Source organism: Aythya ferina, assembly GCF_964211825.1.
Source record: "Aythya ferina genome assembly, chromosome: 2".
NCBI classification, from domain to species: domain Eukaryota; kingdom Metazoa; phylum Chordata; class Aves; order Anseriformes; family Anatidae; genus Aythya; species Aythya ferina.
In genome coordinates this window covers 29,793,600-29,812,798 of record NC_140297.1, presented here as the reverse complement: position 1 = coordinate 29,812,798, position 19,199 = coordinate 29,793,600, and the positions used below count along the sequence as shown (strand labels likewise).

The 19,199-nt window shown below is 36.0% G+C and overlaps 1 protein-coding gene across 3 annotated transcripts in view; it reads right to left on the bottom strand.

Moving 5' to 3' along the window:
- The window catches only part of LOC311431110 (uncharacterized protein), a 396,810-nt gene that overhangs the window by 144,724 nt on the left and 232,887 nt on the right, over positions 1-19,199 (bottom strand). For 2 of the 3 annotated variants that reach the window (XR_014689244.1, XR_014689248.1), the window contains exon 3: positions 17,297-17,388. The exons of the other annotated variant lie outside the window; for it this stretch is intronic. The gene's annotated coding sequence lies outside the window, so the exon portion shown is untranslated. The remainder of the gene's footprint in view (positions 1-17,296; positions 17,389-19,199) is intronic. 3 annotated transcript variants of the gene reach the window in all.

Genomic DNA, 19,199 nt, shown 5'->3' with positions numbered 1-19,199 from the left:
ACTTGTATTGAATGAGCCCTAAATGTCTTACACAGATCAGACACCAGTGTAAACCAACACACGATATGAGGGTAACTGGATGGGGGTAAACTGCTTGCTGCCTCTGAGGTAGCAGGTCCACCCCCTTGAACCTCACACACATATTATGAGGTTTACAACACAAGCTGGTTGGCTGAATGGGCTGGGATGCAGCACTGATGTTGTGGGACATCAGAGCCAGTAGGACAGTTCCTTGATACACCCTGGCACTCTGGCCTCTCCCCTGTGTGCACAACATCTATCTTCAGTGACACACTCCAATATGCTATCGCCTCAGGCAGATACTTCAAAGATCTGTAAAAGTTGTTAGCAGTACTCTACTCCAGAGACTATTCCATATCTCCTGCTGTTACTGTTCTGGCACTCCCCACACAGCTTGACATGCTGCAGATGGCAGCCATGAGCATTAGCTACTTCACACTTACTCTAGAGAACTGGTAAAAATATTTTTAACACAATTAAATGCAGCACTTAATCTCCTGTGGAGACGTGACCTGTGGAGAGTGACATGACCACCACTGAGGACTGGCAGAATACAAACTTTCTCTGTAATGATCTAAGTGGCAGGATGCAGCCTGGAGTTAAAACAAGCCCAGAGGTGTCTGTACATGGCTGGACAACTGTTCCACTGAAATTTTTGCAATTGTATTTTGTTTTGTCTTTTTTTTTTTTTTTTTTTGTCATCTGGCATATCCAAATTTAAGTATTAAGTGGTTGAGCTATTTTGCAGTCTGATGGTACACCCACACAATTGCAAGAAGTAAGACAGTTGCTTATTGCACCAGACAGTTGTTTATTTTGGTTTATTTCATTCTTTCTCAGAAACAAAGACAACTTGGGGCTTTTGCTAAAATGATTTGCTGAAAAAATACACTGAAACCTAGAATTGTTTCTAAAGAACCTGTTTGGTTCATTTTGTATTACGCACTAACATAATTTCTAAACAAACATCCCAACATGTATTTTAATGCAAATTGTGAGCATCTTTATTAATGTAAATGTGCTACTTTCATGAAAGCAATATGAAAACCAGTTGGTTTTGTCTTCATATATTTCTTAGGGTTTTGTTCGTTTGTTTGTTTGTTCATTTAAATTAAAACTCACATTATTATTTATTTGTTTTCATCGCCTACCAGTGATCTGCAGATGTAGTAGATCCACTCACTGTAACATTTGTTAGAATAATTAAACACCAGTGAAGGTAAAACTAACCCAAAGCACAGTTCAAGGAGAAATAAGCTGCTAGTTGTGAAAAGATTCCTTCAGGGCACATAAGTTCCAATCCCACACATAATGCAAGTGTTGGAGAGTGAAATCACAAAAACTATGACTTTATGATATTATGATCTTTTGGTGTTGAGATTATGACATTTTTTAAAAAGGTTTGTGTCGCTGGGTGATAAAAAAGAAGTGGGAAGAGCTGAACTCAGCAGCAATAAGCAGTACATTTTTTATACTAGCAGTTCTAAAATCATTGTGACAAGAAACAGAAACCATAGCATATTATAAGAGAATGGCCCTCTATAGAGAATCCATACACTACCAGCAACATTTTAAATTCTATATGCACTTCTTAATGGAGGCTCAAAGAGCTTTCTGAAATGAGAACTGATAAACGTAGATAATTTTCTATTTTAACATATGCTGTAAAAGGAGGTGCACAGTCTTCAAAGCTTCTGGCAATGGAGGAGAAGCATTTATGCTTGCAATTACTTTTTTCAAAATGTGTTAATAAAGTATATAATGGTCTCTACCTATGTCTGGAAAATGTATTAGGCTGATACCAAAGTAACCACTGCAACTATTAATGTAATAATAATTATGATAATGCATAAATATTGATAAATATCAGAGCTTTTTTCACTCTGCTCCTATACATGCAGAAGAGTAGAAAATCAATCAGAAATGTCAGTTTCTAATTCTAATAACTAAATAACAGTGTTGTCCCAGCTCTCTGATGCACCATCTTTTTTTCTTAAGAGCATAGCATACTTCTGTTGAGGAATTGATAGATCTGATAGCTCATTTACATTTAAAAAGTATTTCCCAAGGGACAAAGCTTCTGGCAGAAACAGAGAAGTTAGAGTGTAGTACTTCAAATGAAAAAGTAGTGGTACAGGTAGAGAAATAAGTATTTTTGAATCTACCATTTTCAAGTGCCACAGTAAGATGGCACTTAAATTCTCCTATAATGAAGAAAACATAGAAGTCAGGGAATAGACTGAAGCTATTTGGACTAAATGTCAAAGTTTTACATTTAAGGATAATATGGCTTATTGCTCTCAGTCTGACATGAACATGAATAGGAGTTCCATGAATTGTTTTACACCAATATATGGTCCTATTCCTGCACTAAGTTCACACAGGCAGATTGCACAGGCAGCCTTAAATAAATACCCAGGGCTATGTGTTGGCATCTCCTTGTATAGAGATCACTGCAAAACTAGAACCTATACACTTGAAAAACTAACAGACATACAAACACACACACAAAAAAACAAAAACAACAGTTTGATTACTGTTCCTGCTCAAAAGACAAGATTGAAATAGTAGTGCTGTGAAACTTTTTCACAAGATACACTAAATAATGACTCTATTTATTAAAAGAAATGTAAGGTATCTGGGAACAGAGGTTTATATTTATTAAATGCAACACATACTCTAAAATGCAGCTGGAAATTGTTGCAATTTTGGAATCATATTTCCCTATGTTCTCTCTCTACTCAATGTGTCAAAACTCCAAAATATCTAAAAATCCAAGTATTATCTCCAGTCTTGATGCTGATATTTGGAGCAGACTGATATGCAGGGATGAAGTTGTATGACTTTTTCATGAACTTGCATGTATGGCACTTTCCATAGTTTCACCATGATCCAGCTTTGAGCAGATCTTTTAACCAGATATTTTCCCTGCTCTGGATTATTTATTTTGCTTTATGGTCAGCTGCAAACTATTCTGAAGTCTAGTATTATCTATTTCCTGATGCTTGTAACAGGTGTTGAATAGACAAAAACAATAAATAAATAAATTTATATCCACAGTGGACCATCTATAGAATGTAACAATGTTGTAAGCAGATCCCTGAGAGTACTAACTGGCACCACAAAAGTTACAGTTATCCAAGTGTAATGCTCCTTAACCTGGTATACAAGATGCTAAACTTTATTTATCCCCAGAAATAAGACAGAACATCTTGGATGTTCTCTTCAGATTGGGCTGCCCAACATCTCTACTTACAGGTTTGGTCACAATGGGACAAGCTTGGGTCTATTTCTTTCCAAGCATACCTACGGCTGTGAGGTAGCACCTACGATCTAGTGCCAGAACTTCAGTAGCTGAGAATCAAGAGGGGCAGGGTATCATGCTGATATATCAAGTACAAGCCAAGTACTCTTTCTTTCTGCAGAGAAATGTTACAGAAGTAGAGCATCCACATTATTCATAGATAGCTTAACTGCAACTAACATATATAGATATGTTAGTTTCAGATAACACTAAGTGATTCTTATTCCATTCTTCTAAGACTGCCAAAAATGGTGATATTTTACTTTACACTGAAAAATACAGTAATTTTACTGTTTTCACTTTAAACCAAGACTCACAGACGTTGCCAAGTGGTGCCTGAGTTAGTGCTTGTTCAAAGTCAGTCAGTATAAAGAATCTTATTGTAAATTTAGAGATGACCCTTTCAGACCAGATTTCAGGCATATTATCTAGGAAATGTGATGGAGCCTATACAGCTCCTCATGCCATTGCTATCTAAAATAAGTAAGGCACTCAGCAGAGCTCCATTTGTAAGCTTTAGTGCTTTCTGTTTCTCATATACTTGGTTAAACATGCTCTTGCTATAATTATTAGGAATTCTCACTATCTTCAATAAAAACTGTGCTTAATTTCCAAAGGATTCAGTTTGATGCCTTAGGAAGTAGCCACAAAGGCTAGCATTAGGCTTGCCTTCCCAGGTCCCACTGTCAACAGTGCAAATAGAGATTTCACCAGCGTTCAAATCTATGGTCAACTGCTCATTGAAGGAATCTTTTTCTCTCCATTGACTGTGGGAAGAAACAAAATATTTTAACTTTCTGCATCTAAAGATACTTTATGCAAATTACTCATAACAGTTATAATATAATTCTTGACTGTGACCCAAAATATTGTGTTTTTATAAAACCACAATACCCTGAAAATAATCAGAAAGTGTATGCGCGAAAGATTAATCAAACGTGTGATGTGTCTGTTGGGCTTTTTGCTTCTGCTCTTTGTCTTGTCCCTCTGTTCCTGAGTCCCACTGCCTTTCACCTCAGCTTCACACCTCAACTATTTCTCTTCTGTCCCAACTTGACTCTCCTTACATGTTCTCTATTACAGTATTTCTTAATTAAGCACAATCCTCCTATGGAAGTGCTGCTAATAAATAAGGGGATATTGGTATAGGCCTACTAGAACATTTTCCATTATCATACTATGAAATGTATTATATTCTTTCTCCTGTTACATATTGTATGTGCTCTTCACAACATGGATTCTTGTTCTCTGTGTTAACACAGTCAATGACCTTGTTTTATTTGACTCATATTCCCATAACCTTATTATTACTCTTAATAATATTGAGGAGTATATTGTTAATGCTATTAATAAGAAGCACATTGATAAAGAAGATAATATCGACAATCTAATAAATAGAGAACATCCTCTAAAATTAAAAAACAACAACAAAAAACTCTAAACATGTAATTACTAAGAGTATCATTTGTCCATATTTAGATGTCTGAAACTTGGACAGTTTAGATCCTATCTTTTCTGAACCAGATATATTTTGTAAAGGAGAACACAAATGACAGCATTACACAAGGGAAATTGTTCTTGTCTGCATCATTAAAAAAAAAAAAAAAATAGTTTTATAAAAGTGTCCTTCAGAGTTTAAGTTGGTTAACAGAAGATGTAGCTTTTAGCCAGTAAATTCTAAAACAAAACAAAACAACATATAAAAAAAAAAAAAACAAAAAAAAAACACTAGGCTATTTTCACAATTAATTGCATGTATATCCCTAAATTAGTTCATCAGCAGAATGGCAGATTATACTTAATATGCAAAACATTTTTAAAACTACAATTTATCTCTGAAAAATAATTCTCAGTGCAACTGAAACTGATAAATATGCAAAAGGATATACCAAGTTCATAGTATCATGTTTAAGTCTAACTTCATATATGAGGTTCAGTGCCATTAGCGTAAAATGTGAGATGTTTCCAGATGATGGTTTGATATTTAGGAAAGCAGATGAATAGTTTTGAGGCCTGCATGGATATTTTCCTGTCTTAAATATCCCAGTGAGATCTTACTATCTTAATTCTGTATTTAATTTAATATGCATCATTATAGTTACAGTTAAAAGCCAGTATCTATTATATAGAAAAAAAAGCTCGCCTCTTTTAGCACTTGATTGCTTTGTGTGAATGAAGAAATATCTTTATTAAAAGATATGACTAACACAATCAAATTAAAATATGCCATCATTTGCTAATGAAGACTGTATTTCCTGTAACTGTTTTTACTATTTATTTTTAAAAAAACCAGCAATGATCACAAATTGAGTCAAAAGAAAATATAACTTTAAACATATTTATGATGCACTATTGAAAAAGAGAGAAACAGAAAACCAAGAAAGAAAGTATAATTATGATAAATTATATGAAAATATTGATTTAAGGTGAATAAAACTAAATTAAGAATTTTAATCTGTTCTGTGAGTGGTGTGTCAGCCCCTGAGCAGTTCTACTGCAGTAAAGTTCCTGAATTATTATGAAACAGTAATAGGCTATAGACATCAGCCTATGATTATTCAAGTATCACATTGAAGAATGACTGTGTAGCTTGTGACATGTGCTGATATTCAAAACCAGAAAAGGTTAAAAGGGGAAACTGTTTTTAAAGATAAATCTTAGAAAAATACAGTTAAAAAAAATGTTAAGATGGTTTTTGTATGAAAATTTAGATACAATCATTTTCAGCTTGCTTGCTTGCTTTCTCTATTTCATTATCCCTTTCTCTCCATAACTTTTTAAGCTGAAAGAAGTACAAAATAAAATATTTCTAAGTTTCTATAAAAAAGCTGAAAGAACCTGGATATTTTCAAACAACTTTTAGCCCTTTCCCTCCTGCCTTTCCCTCTTCTAAGTGAAAATCATTTTGCATTTAAAAGGAACAAGTGAGCAAAACTCAACACTAAGCTCCTAGGTTTGAATCCTGTAATTTTTATGCTAATAACTATTATACCACTATGAATGAAATGAAATTTAGCTCTATTAGTTTTGGTTAGTTAATTATTATATATATATATACACACATATATATAGTCTCCACCTAGACTGTACACACACTGAAAACTGTCTGTACTTTCTAAATTTTCTATTCTATTTCTAGTTTAAACCTGTACTGGTTTTACTGGGCCTATACCTCCTGTGGAGTAACAGGCGAAAATGAACAGGGTACTTCATGATGATTACATTATTATTATTATTGTTGTTGTTGCTGCTGTTATTATTATTGTTATTATTTTATGTCTGCCCACTGCTATTTTGGCCTCCTTTCAGATGGAATACATTTCTTTGAGGATACAGAGGAATCAAATATGAGAAAAAGAAAACCCTCACTGAATAGCTGACTTTCTTGAAAGATGACCATCATACTACGTACATTTGTAATGAGAAGAGCTCTGTGTGAGCTTTCACTCAGTGTCATGCTAGCTTTTAGGTACACCAAAGTGGTAGCAAGAAATAAAACAAGCAGAGGATTGTCTCTGGTAATGTAATAACATATGGAATTACAGGTTCTACCAGTGCTTTTATAGTACCTTGTACTTGCTTATGGTAAGAACAGATTAAAAAAATGTTTAGTGCAGAACTTTAATTCAAGGTATTACTTTTTTTTTTTTTCATCTAGACTGAATCATAGAATCATAGGATAGTTTTGTTTGGATCCTTAAAGATCTTCCAGTTCCAACCCCCCTCCCATTAGCAGGGGATCTTCCAGTTCCAATCCCCCCCCTCACCTTCCACCAGATGAGGTGGAAGTCCCATCCAACCTGGCCTTGAACCAGGAATAGGGAAACTTCTGTGGGCGACCTATAACAGTGCCTTACCACCCTCGAGTAAATTTCTTCATTCTATCTGATCTAAATCTCCCCTCTTTTAGTTTGAAGCCTTGTCCTATTACTACACGCCCTGACAAAGGACACTATTACTACACTCCCTGTCTTTCCTGTAGCCAGATAGGTACTTTTCCTTTAGGTACTGGAAGGCCTCTATAAGGTCTCCCCAGAGCCTTCTCTTCTCCAGGATGAACTCTCTCAGCCTGTCTTCATAGGAGAGGTGCTCCAGCCCCTTGATAGTCTTTGTGGCCTTCCTCTGGGTTCATTCTAATAATTCCATGTCCTTCATGTTCTGGGAGCCACAGAACACAGTACGCCAGTACTATGTGAAAGCCAAATGGAAGACCCTTATGATAGGGAATATGTACAGAAAATAGGAGGCATTTAGCAAAAGCCAGTGTATTATAATCCTTTATCTTGTTTGAGGTCAGGAAAAAACAGACCAATGTTCTGAAGGGAACATAAAACAAGGATCTCCTTTGTTGTGAACAAACCAAGATGAATCAAGTTGAGAAACATTAGTCAGAAATGCCAATAAAACCAGGAGTGCCAAAACTTTTAAAGATTACTTTTACTGTAAGAATTCTTTGAATTTTTGTAGCATTTTAAAAATAGGCTAGTCTAAACCTGGAAAAAAAAAAAAAGAAAAAAGGCAAACTAATACATCAGTGTCAGAACAGTAAGTCAAGGTAATTGGATAGCAAAGTAATACATAGTAATAAAGCTCATAGCAGGAAAATTACATAGAAAGATAGCTTTTTTATTATTTTTAAACATTTGTAAAAAGTTTTTTTTATTTGTTGCTGGTTGTTTGTTTTTTTTTGTTTTTTTTTTTGTTTTTTTTTTGTTTTTTTTTGTTTTTTTTTTTTAAAGAGACAGCCTACAGTAACAGTATTGGGATCTATTGGGATCAGTTACTAAGAAATACTACAGTAATTTATTTTTAACAGTAAGAGTCTGAAAAGGAATGAATGGTAGAAGATGATATGCCTTGAAAATTTAACTACCATGCTTTTTCTTTCACTTGAAAGCCTTGAATGATTGATCTAATTCCACTAGCATCCCCCAGATTCTAGTAGCTGTTGACAGTCCCAATATCCTGTCCTCACCTATGTGTCCATGCGTAAGTATGCCTGAGAGGTCATCCTCTGGTCATCCACAAAGCTATAGCTATGACCTAATTGCATTATTCACAGAGATGTTTTGGATGTGCCGGTTATAAAAATAAATAAGTAAATAAATAGAAAAACAAACAAACAACAACAACAACAACAAAAACTTTCAATGTCTTTGACAAAGTCCTCTAATTATCATTCTAGCTCCTGTGGTTTGTCTGTATTACATATCCTGGGACCATACAAGGACTCTGTTTCATTCTATTTCTACTCTTATAGCACAATATGGTGTGGTTAAACAAAGAAAATAAATCCCGGGGTACTCAAAAACTGGGATCTCGAAAACTTGGACAGATCTGGAGTTTCCTCCACAATGTAACAATCAAGCCACTCATGTCCCAGGCATGATCCAAAACTAAGGCACTACTGAAAATTACAGATTTTTACCAATAGAGTTTTACTGGGGTATGCTTGCAGTGGTGTAAATGGGACACAAAGAACTGTTTCCAAATCACATTGCATCTTCTCTGTGGATTACCACATATTTTGTACTTAATCTCCAGCAATAATATCTAACATACTCAACAGATAGGATGCTCATTGCCTTTTTACTGCTGCATCCACAGAATCCAACATCCAGACAGCACATGCAAATGTATTACTTACTTCAGTGGACAAGCATGAAAGTCAAGATTAAAATTTTATTTGGGAAGGAAAACAATAGATGGAGAACAGATTACACCTACTGAGTGATCCTGTAGTCTAGGGCATTCTATATAGGCAAGGGTGCCCAGACATTTATTCAGAGTTCAATGTCTGTCATGACTGTGCCTTTTAAAGAAAAAAATTAATGAAGCCTCCTAAAAGATCACAAGTACTTTTGAGTGTGTGTGGTGGAAAGAATGCACATTAAGCTGTGCCTATCATCAACATCACAAGAGAAACAACAGACAAGACTTTTTTTTTTTCCAGAGTATATCAGCCTGAACACATGTCAAAGCATGCTAGTCCGACCCCAATAAGATTAAATTACAATTTAAACGTACACACTGTAATTGCTAATAAAAATGCTGAACAGGTAATACATTAGCTTGAGAACACTAAAACTGCTATCATGAATAGCTTGATGAATAAGACTACAAGAGTTCTTTGTTTTCCTCAGTGAAACAACACACATTTTCTTAAACATCTAGTAAAGAATTACTATAAATACCAAAAATAAATAAATAAATAAATAAATAACTGTTTTGGTCAAATCTACCTGAACACATATTCCTAGAGGATTATTGATTATCTCTTGGCCTATCTCTCATTAAATTGGTCATTAAATTTGTTACTCTGGAAATCTAACCCACTTAACATGTTGGCCCAAGTCAGGCTTTTGAGCACCCTATAGTCGTTCAATTAGAACTAGTTAACGTGAATGGGCTTTTAATGAAAAAGAACCAAAACAAGATCATGGGGTCCAACATCTAATCTCATTACTGAAATGTTCTCATAGGAAAGATTTATTCTTACCATCTTAGCAAAATACTATTGATAAAACATTTTATTTGAAAAAAAAAAAAAAAAAAGAAAAAAGAAAAAAGAAAAAAGACATAAAAATAAATTGCTTTGCTGGCCCACCTAGGCTCAAAGCATGAGGAATCAATACTCCTGTGGTTTGTGTGTGTTATAGCCCAACAGTTGCTCTTCTTTGACCCTGCTGAACTGAATTTTGAAAGGTTTTTGAATTATTAACCCTGAGAAATAGGCCTCTGACTTCCGATACTGTCCAAGGAACCTGATTTCCTCCAGATTTAATATAATATTGATTTACAAGACACTACAAAACAAAGATTACAATTAAAGGAGTAATATTTTTTCCAATATTCTTCCTAGAGCAACTTACAAAGAGAAAATCAATTTTAGAAAATGTGTCTTAAATGGAGTTTTATGACTGATAAACAATCAGATGACTTTGTCTTGGACTGAAACAGACGAGAGCATTCAGTTCCCATTCAGATTGCTTTGTGTTGACCATGAGTTTGCGTTGAACATTGTTTGCATTGACCATGACATCTGCATCTACATATGAGCAATGACTCAGTTCCACTTAAAACTCATTTTAAGTGTATGAACATATATCAGTGTGTTTTCACACTGTCCACTCCATTCTTTCTCTTACAAACCTCTAATATGCTCTATTCAGACCCTCAACTATCTTGTCTGCAAAGGAATCAACTATCTTGCCAAAGGAATATCTTGCCAACAGTCTGAAAGGCCATTGACTTCAATAAAAGTACGCATACAGAAACATCACAAGATTCAGAAATGCACACATCATACTGACTGTAAACTTATTTCCACTTTAAAAAGTGGAGATAAGAATGGAACTGATGGGGAACTGTTAGCCACCCTTTTAATGCATATTAATCAGCAACCTTCACTACTGATTGTCTTAGATGTATATAAAGCTTCTAAACCACAGGAAAAACACATTATTTAAAAACACAAGCCCTTGATCAAAAATCACTTTATCTCTTCATTTGATAAGAAAGATTCTCATGAATCACACAATATAGTCTCCTTTTAGCCAGCAAGGATAATTCCCAGATGAGAAAGAGCTGGGCACTTTTCAGTTCTAGAGCTTTCAAAGAGTATATTGTCCCTACATGAAATCTACAGAGCATATAGAAAATCAAAGAGTAACTGCTTTTCAAAATTATACATTCCCACTTTGGAAAAATAGCAACATTGCAATTCCAACCTTGGGTTCTGTTTATCCAAAGATTTTATAAAGCACCACAGTATGGAGATTACAAAAGCTACTTTACTGTAACTCTTATGTAGAATTTGTCTGAAGTTTTTACTAACACAGTAGTCCTCATGAGGTATTTTGAGATTTGTTTGAGGGTTTTTCTTTACAATCAATCAGACACTTTCATGGACAATACTGCCACAACATAAATCATAGGATTGTTTGGGTTGGAAGGGACCTTAAAGATCAAATGATCCAAGTTCCAATGCCCATGCCATGGCCATACCTTACAGTAGATCAGGTTGCCTAAAGCCCTATCCAGCCTGGCCTTGAATACTTCCAGGAATGGGTCATCCACAGCTTCTCTGGGCAACCTGTTACAGTACCTCACCACTCTCATGGTAAAGAATTTCTTCCTTATATCTAATCTAAACCCTTTTAATTTAAAATTGTTACCCATTTTCTTGTCACTACACACCTTACAGAGTTCCTCCATGTCTTTCTAGTAGGCCCCATTCAGGTACTGAAAAGCCACTTAAAAAATCTCCCTGGAGACTTCTCTTTTCCAGGCTGAACAATCCCGATGTTCTTAGCCCTTCTCCTCGTAGAATAGGTGCTCCATCTCTCTGATCATCTTTGTGGCCCTCCTCTGGGCCTGCTCCAACAAATCTATGTCTTTCTCATGCTGTATACCCTCAAGCTGAACATAGTACTATAGATGGGGCCCCATAAGAGTTGAAAGAAGAATTACTGCTTTTGACATGCTAGCTAAGATTCTTCTGATGCACCTCTGGATACCTCAGCCTGATCAGCCTTCTTCAATCCTTAAGTTTTTTAAATTAATGAATTGTCTGTATTTTACCCATCTGAAGCAACATATGGGTACCATCCTCAACTACAACATAATCCAAGACCTGCATTTGTCAAATGTCAAACTGAAAGACCTGCATTACAACTTTTTTTCAGGCTTAAGCCAGATCCAACACAAACAACTGGAAATTTAAACCTAGTTTAGTTTCTTCTACTTGTTACTATTCAGTTTATTGCTGCTTCTACTTTTTTTTTTTTTTTAATCTGTCTGTTATTTTAATCAATACAAAGAGGAATTCAGTAAAAACAGTAAATACAAAATTTTAAAGGCCAGCTTAGAGCTCCAGACTTAACTTCCAAATAATGAGAACTCATGCTAGTTTTAACATATGAAAGCTTTATGTGTATTTTGATATTCTAAAATTTATAAGCAAGTGATACTAAAGATTTACAATAGTAAAGTATGTAATACTACCATTCAAATTTTTTATTTATTCTTAGATCTGTCCACAAAGTGAGAAACGCTACTATATTTAATTGATTCTCCTATCCTAATATAATATGCATCTGTAATTATTAAGTTCTTTAAAGCAGTTCTTGCTGTTAAACTTCAGTAAAATGACATGGCTTCACAGTAAGCTAGCACTTACACTAGTGTGTAAATAAAAAAATAATTCTATAACTGGTCCTATATTTTCATAAACTTCAAAATTGTACTATTGTACTATTTCATAGCAATATTATTTGTATTAGAAACTGTTGCTGGACGCAATTAGAAATTGAAACTACACAAGTAGAAATTATTGTTGAATGCAAAAATTTAACAGTTTGATTCAAAATATGCACAATCAGCAAAATTCTGAATACTGAAATGCCATCTCCCATTTCACTCAGAATAAATTAACACTACGGAAAACTTCAAATACATATGCAAAAGGGCTAAAGGTTTAGTCCAGCTGGCTGATAGATATAACTCAATAGGCATCAAATGAAGAATGCTGTTTTAAAATGAAATACAGAAAAATCATAGGATTATCTACATGTGTGATTCATGTCATATTCTGTAGTGAAACCTGTAGAGGAGCTTGCTCTTTACCAGAAAACAGAAAAAAATCCTATATACTTCTTCTTTATGCTACTAATACTTTAAGTGCTAGCTTTCTGCCATCTATCGCATAGAGAATCACAGAATTTCTAGGTTGGAAGAGACCTCAAGATCATCAAGTCCAACCTCTGACCTAACACTAACAAGTCCTCCACTAAACCATATCCCTAAGTTCAACATCTAAACATCTTTTAAAGACCTTCAGGGATGGTGACTCCACCACTTCCCTGGGCAGCCCATTCCAATGCCTCACAACCCCTCAGTAAAGAAGTTCTTCCTAATATCCAACCTAAAACTCCCCTGGTGCAACTTAAGCCCATTCCCCCTAGTCCTGTCACCAGGCACGTGGGAGAACAGACCAACCCCCACCTCTCTACAGCCTCCTTTAAGGTACCTGTAGAGAGCGATATGGTCACCCCTGAGCCTCCTTTTCTCCAGGCTGAACAAGACCAGCTCCCTCAGCCACTCCTCGTAAGGCTTGTTCTCCAGACCCCTCACCAGCTTCGTCGCCCTTCTCTGGACTCTTTCGAGCACCTCGATGTCCTTCTTGTAGTGAGGAGCCCAAAACTGAACACACTACTCAAGGTGCGGCCTCACCAGAGACGAGTACAGGGGGACAATCACTTCCCTAGACCTGCTGGCCACACTGCTTCTTATGCAAGCCAGGATGCTGTTGGCCTTCTTGCCCACCTGAGCACACTGATGGCTCATATTCAACCGACTATCAACCATCACTCCTAGGTCCTTCTCCACCAGGCAGCTTTCCAACCACTCATCTCCCAGCCTGTAGCTCTGCTTGGGGTTATTGTGCCCCAGTTGCAGGACCCGGCACTTGGCCTTGTTGAACTTCATGCAGTTGACCTCAGCCCATCGGTCCAGCCTATCCAGATCCTCCTGCAGAGCCTTCCTGCCCTGGAGCAGATTTACACATGCACCTAACTTGGTGTCATCTGCAAACTTACTTGAGGGTACACTCAATGCCCTCATCCAGATCATCGATAAAGATATTAAAGAGGACCCAGTACTGAGCCCTGGGGGACTCCACTAGTGACTGACCTCCAACTGGATTTGACTCCATTCACTACAACTCTTTGGTCCCGGCTATCCAGCCAGTTTTTAACCCAATGAAGCGTATGCCAGTCCAAGCCACGAGCAGCCATTTTCTTGAGGAGAATGCTGTGGGAAACGGTGTCAAAGGCCTTACTGAAGTCAAGGTAGACCACATCCACATACAATGCTTTTCCGGCAAAGTGTTTACGTGTCGTATTATTGAACAAAACCCAGTATGTTGCTTAATCTTTGTTTCAACAATATTTATCATCTTAAAATGATTCCCAGAAATACAAAAAAACAGCAAATTTTTTTTGTCAGTGTGTGAAAAGAGCAAAGAAAGGGCAAAGAAATCTGGCTGATGATTTTGTAATTGATTTTGCTTAACACATCTTACGGCCTTTAAGAGGGAACCACTGTGTCCTAGGTTAAATCACACAAAAGTATTTGAAAACTGCAGTGCTATGGGTATTGCTGTAAGCTCGTTTTCATAAATCATATTTTAAAAACAATAGAAAATTTCCTAGACACTCAGCACACGAACTCATTACAGAATCAGTATCTGTACAAGAAATATAGCTTTATATTTGGCTTCTGTTTAATAGAAAACTTTGATGTTGTCATTGGACTAGTACTAGAACTAAAACTATTCCAGTTCTTCATCTACTCCTATGTTGGAATTCAAGTAACCTAGGTACCAAATAGTCACCATCTACATGCCATCTTTTATTGTTAAATTAATGAGACTGACTTCAATATCTTCTTTTGTCTTCTGCAACGATACTGTGCATATTCCATTGGTTCCTTGTTTGACATTTACTTTTTAAAATGCCACAATTCTCTTTACAGTTAAAAGTCTTTAGCCCAGTTTCACAATCCATTCACATTTAAAATTGAACATTTAATCCATCAATCAGAAAAACCATAGCTGTAATTGTAAGACCTAGCCTAACATGTCACTCAAAGAAAGTTACCTTGAACTTTTCTGCTGGCACATTATAATGCCAGATCATACCAGCTGAGCAACACAGTATTATATTCACTGGCTAAATATCAGGTTTTATCTAGATATATCATTACACTTTCACTGTAGGACAAAACTGGCCTCATTAACACATTTATGACACTAGATGTAGATAAAACAAAAAGCCAGGGAACAAGGCGGATCATCAGGGCCCTCAACCCCAGGGCTTGGGTAGTAGCCCAGCTTCCCACATCACACTGGCCTGTCTCAACAAGCTTTCCCCAAGACAATGGTCAGGCACAGCTGGGATTGCATATGCTACTGACAGTCCCTAGGAATCAAAAAAAAAAAAAAAAAAAAAAAAAAGGGGAAGGAAGGACCAAGTTTGGGCTTCTCTCTGCTCAATCCTCCAACACTATTCCAGTAGAATTTAATCTCTTAAACATTTCCATATGCCTGCATGCCACATCCCATGGCATATTATGCATATTCTGAATTTCACGTAGTTCTTATGTTACCTGATGCTATTGACACTTTAAAAGGACTCCCTCTACCCAAATGTACACACAATTACAATTTTGTCTTGGGTTGCTGAGGCCTGGAAGAAACAGAGGGGATGTATGGGTAATGATTTCTATCTCTGTTTTGTTAGCAGTGCAGAAACAGTGCTAGATACCAGTATTCTGTAAATATTTGTTCTTTTACAATATACGATGTATAGCTATAACAGCACAAAGCACGTAGATCAGCCAGACCATCTCTTCTGCATGCACTTGGGAGATCAGTCACGGGGTTAGAAAAGGGAATTTACTAAGTGGCTTCTGGAACAATTTTAAGAATTATTGAAAAACCTTTTTACTACTATTTAAAGAATAGTCCTCCACCCTCTCTCTGATCTTCTGCTGGCATAAATGTAATGCTATTATTAGAGAAAGAAAATGATCCCTAAATTCTTTTTTGAAATCATTTCATTGTGAAGTAAAACATGAAAAGCATGTTATTCGGGAATGCTTTTGCTTTGATGGGATAGCACAGATGTAGGACTATGTACAGCTGCTTGCTTTTTATGCTAAGGAACTTAAAACAGCTCAGCAAACTTTTGCTGCAGAATATACACTGTGGTATGGCCTAGCATAATTAAGGTCTCACATAAGGTTGAAGAAAACCAAGTACAAAGGATAGTACTTATACTGGTAAGCATTCTAGAACTCAATTAAACCACAACATATGGGTTTCACTGAACAGCATGATAGCAACAACATGTCATGACACCTTTCCTGTAAATCTGTAACCAGTGATAATGAACATGCTTGATATCAGGTACCATTATTTAAAGGAGTATAATCATTTCCATTCTGATAATTATTACTGGTTTTAACTATGAAATGCATATAATGAGTGAATTAAGGCACCAGCTGTTTATGCAGGGTGACAGACAGCACATCTTTTTGTGAAAGCTGTTTGGAATACCTACTGGTTCTCATAAGGGTGCTTATATTTTTTTTCTTCCCTCTCACCCTCCCCCCCAAATACTAGGAAAGTATTTTATACTCTTTCATGATGTTCTCTCAGTGCTGCTCTCCCAAATTTCCAGTGATGTTTTCTCTGCAGGCTCTGTTTGTAGCTGCTGTATAATTCCATAAGTAATGTCAGAAGGCATTGCCTTCAGCAGGCTAAGCCTTAACAACTGTGCTATAAGTCACTTTCCCCAATTTTTCCTGTCAAACAAAATAGCTTAAGGCTACAACACAGACCAAGAATATCTCTGAAAGCTCACACACATTTGCACAGTGGCAGCACTGTCATCCCTGAAATCCATTTCTTATTTTTGGATCCTAGGGCAGACCTTGGCACTTTTGGCAGGTTTCACTTCAAACCTTTGTCTTTCTGTTCATGCTCAAGCCATGAGTTCAAAAAGCTCAGCTGTGATATACAATAGACTTGCATTGATTTTACTCAGAGTTCAGCATGTGTGGAATCAGGACGTTTGAAACTTTGCAGTCCTAAGCATTTAGATACCATTTTGGTATAATAATGTTTTGACAGAAAGAAACTAAAATAAAAAAGCCATGACCAAATCATCCTTCCTGCAATGCATGTTTTGAAATTGCAATTTTCTCAGTCCAAGCATCTTAAAAACAAAACTATGAAGAGGGAATATTTCATTTGCATTAATCCTGGGGTCTGTAGCTTCCAAATACACAGTGATAAAAGAAGGAATAATGGAATTCTCAGGTAAAATAAAATACACTGTTTAGGGTACCTTAATCACATAGCATATGTGATTAATATATATTATATATTTTCACAAATATATTTACCTGCGCAACTTGCTCTAGGGAACCTGCTTTGTCAGGGCAGTTGGACCTGATGATCTCTTGAAGTCCCTTGCAATTCTGTGATTATCTTTTTTCTTTTAGAAAGAAAAAGAACAGAACAAAAATACATTATTTATATGTAATTTATATTTTGAAGAAAAACCACATAATTATCATTTTCTAGTTTGAACTAGATATTGCTAGAGAACTTAACATTATTTTTACATCAAGCCAATAACATGCAATTAATTTAGCATATGCTTACTAGGAAAACATTTTAAATAATTGAATAGATAAAGAACTAAGGAAAGTGCCATTCATCTTTGACTGCAGTTGTCTATAGACTCAGCTATGCCATTGATAAAAACTTGTACTTTGAAACTTTTTGCAATCAGAACCACTCAGTATCAAATTTTCAACCAAAATATAACCAAACCAAAATAAACATTCCTTTCAGAGAAACAGACTGTTAAATTCAGGTACACCATATCCAACAAAAATAATTTTTATGAACTAATACTGAAATGTCTTGAAATTTGACACATTTCTTAACCTGATAAAAATGTAACCTATTAATATATAGCAATATTACCTGACTCTGTCTTAGGGATGGCTGAACAATCCATTTCAACCAAGGTGACCTTGCCAGCAGCCTCTCTGTGGAGACAGGTGGTAGCTACTTACTCCCAAGTACTCCTGCCTCTCCTCTCCACATTTTGTGGCTGGAAGCAATTTGGATAAAATAAACATTCCTCTCTCACTCAAAATTTGATTGTAACAAGATTAAATTAAAAACTCTCTGCTACTTTCACATAGTCCACATTTTTTAACAACCTCCCCAGCATTCTTTCAATGAGTGATACTGGAATCTCCCAAAGCACTCATCCAGAGGCTGACTAGAGTGAACATGCATGCCTAACCTATACATTCTAATATATATCTTATTGAATCGCATTATCCGGAGTACTGAGATGCTCCTGTAGCCACATTAACCTTAACACAAGATTAGGTACAGCACTATGACTAGAGGTCTATCGGAAGTAATTTGTCTTGTTTTGACCTGTCATGAGATCACTTAATAGGAAACTAAATAGCCCACAAAGCTCAGCACCCTTTCAGACAATTCAGCTGTTTGTGGTCACAGCAATGTATCCTCTTGTCTGAGACAATGCCTTCTAGGCACTCCACTTGCTCACTCTTTGGTATGCTTTGGTATCTTCACTTTGGTATGTTTTTATGCATATTCCCCCAAGCCTTGAAGGAGCATCAACCTTATTTTTGAAAATGAAAATGGAAGAAGTTTTGCAATTGCTTTAATTGATTTTGTTTGAGATCTAACAGATGGACATGCAAAACATTTAATCCTGGAAGGTGACCGACTGGAAGACCTCAGGAACAGAGTGAATGTCTTAGTCCCTGATAACACATTTTCACAAGCCTCATAAAGAAGCAGAGAAAGTGTAAATCCAGAAAAATCGAAACAAGCAATGAAAGTGGTGGAAATAGCACCACATCTTTCTATTTATGAGCAAAAAACAACTGAATAATTACTATCGTTAAATAAAGAATAAAGTTTATTGGCAATCAGTTTTTGTATTTTCCTCTCTGACAGACTGAATGGATATGAATCTAGCTACAATGAAAAAAATGTGTTGTTTTTTCTGCTGTTTCTTTGCATTCTTTCTAATTACAAGTAGTACTGCTGTAAAGAGTCTAAGACTGTTTAGATTGAGAGTCTCCATTTAAACCTAGGAAAACTGCAGTGCAATTAATGACCACACTTGCTTTTCCAAGCTTCTGTTCTTACCTACATTTGTTTTCCTCAATAACTGAAATACTAGCAAAGGAGGGAGTAATTCTGTACCTGTCCTATGGCTAGCTTATTACGGTCTCTGTTAAGACTGTC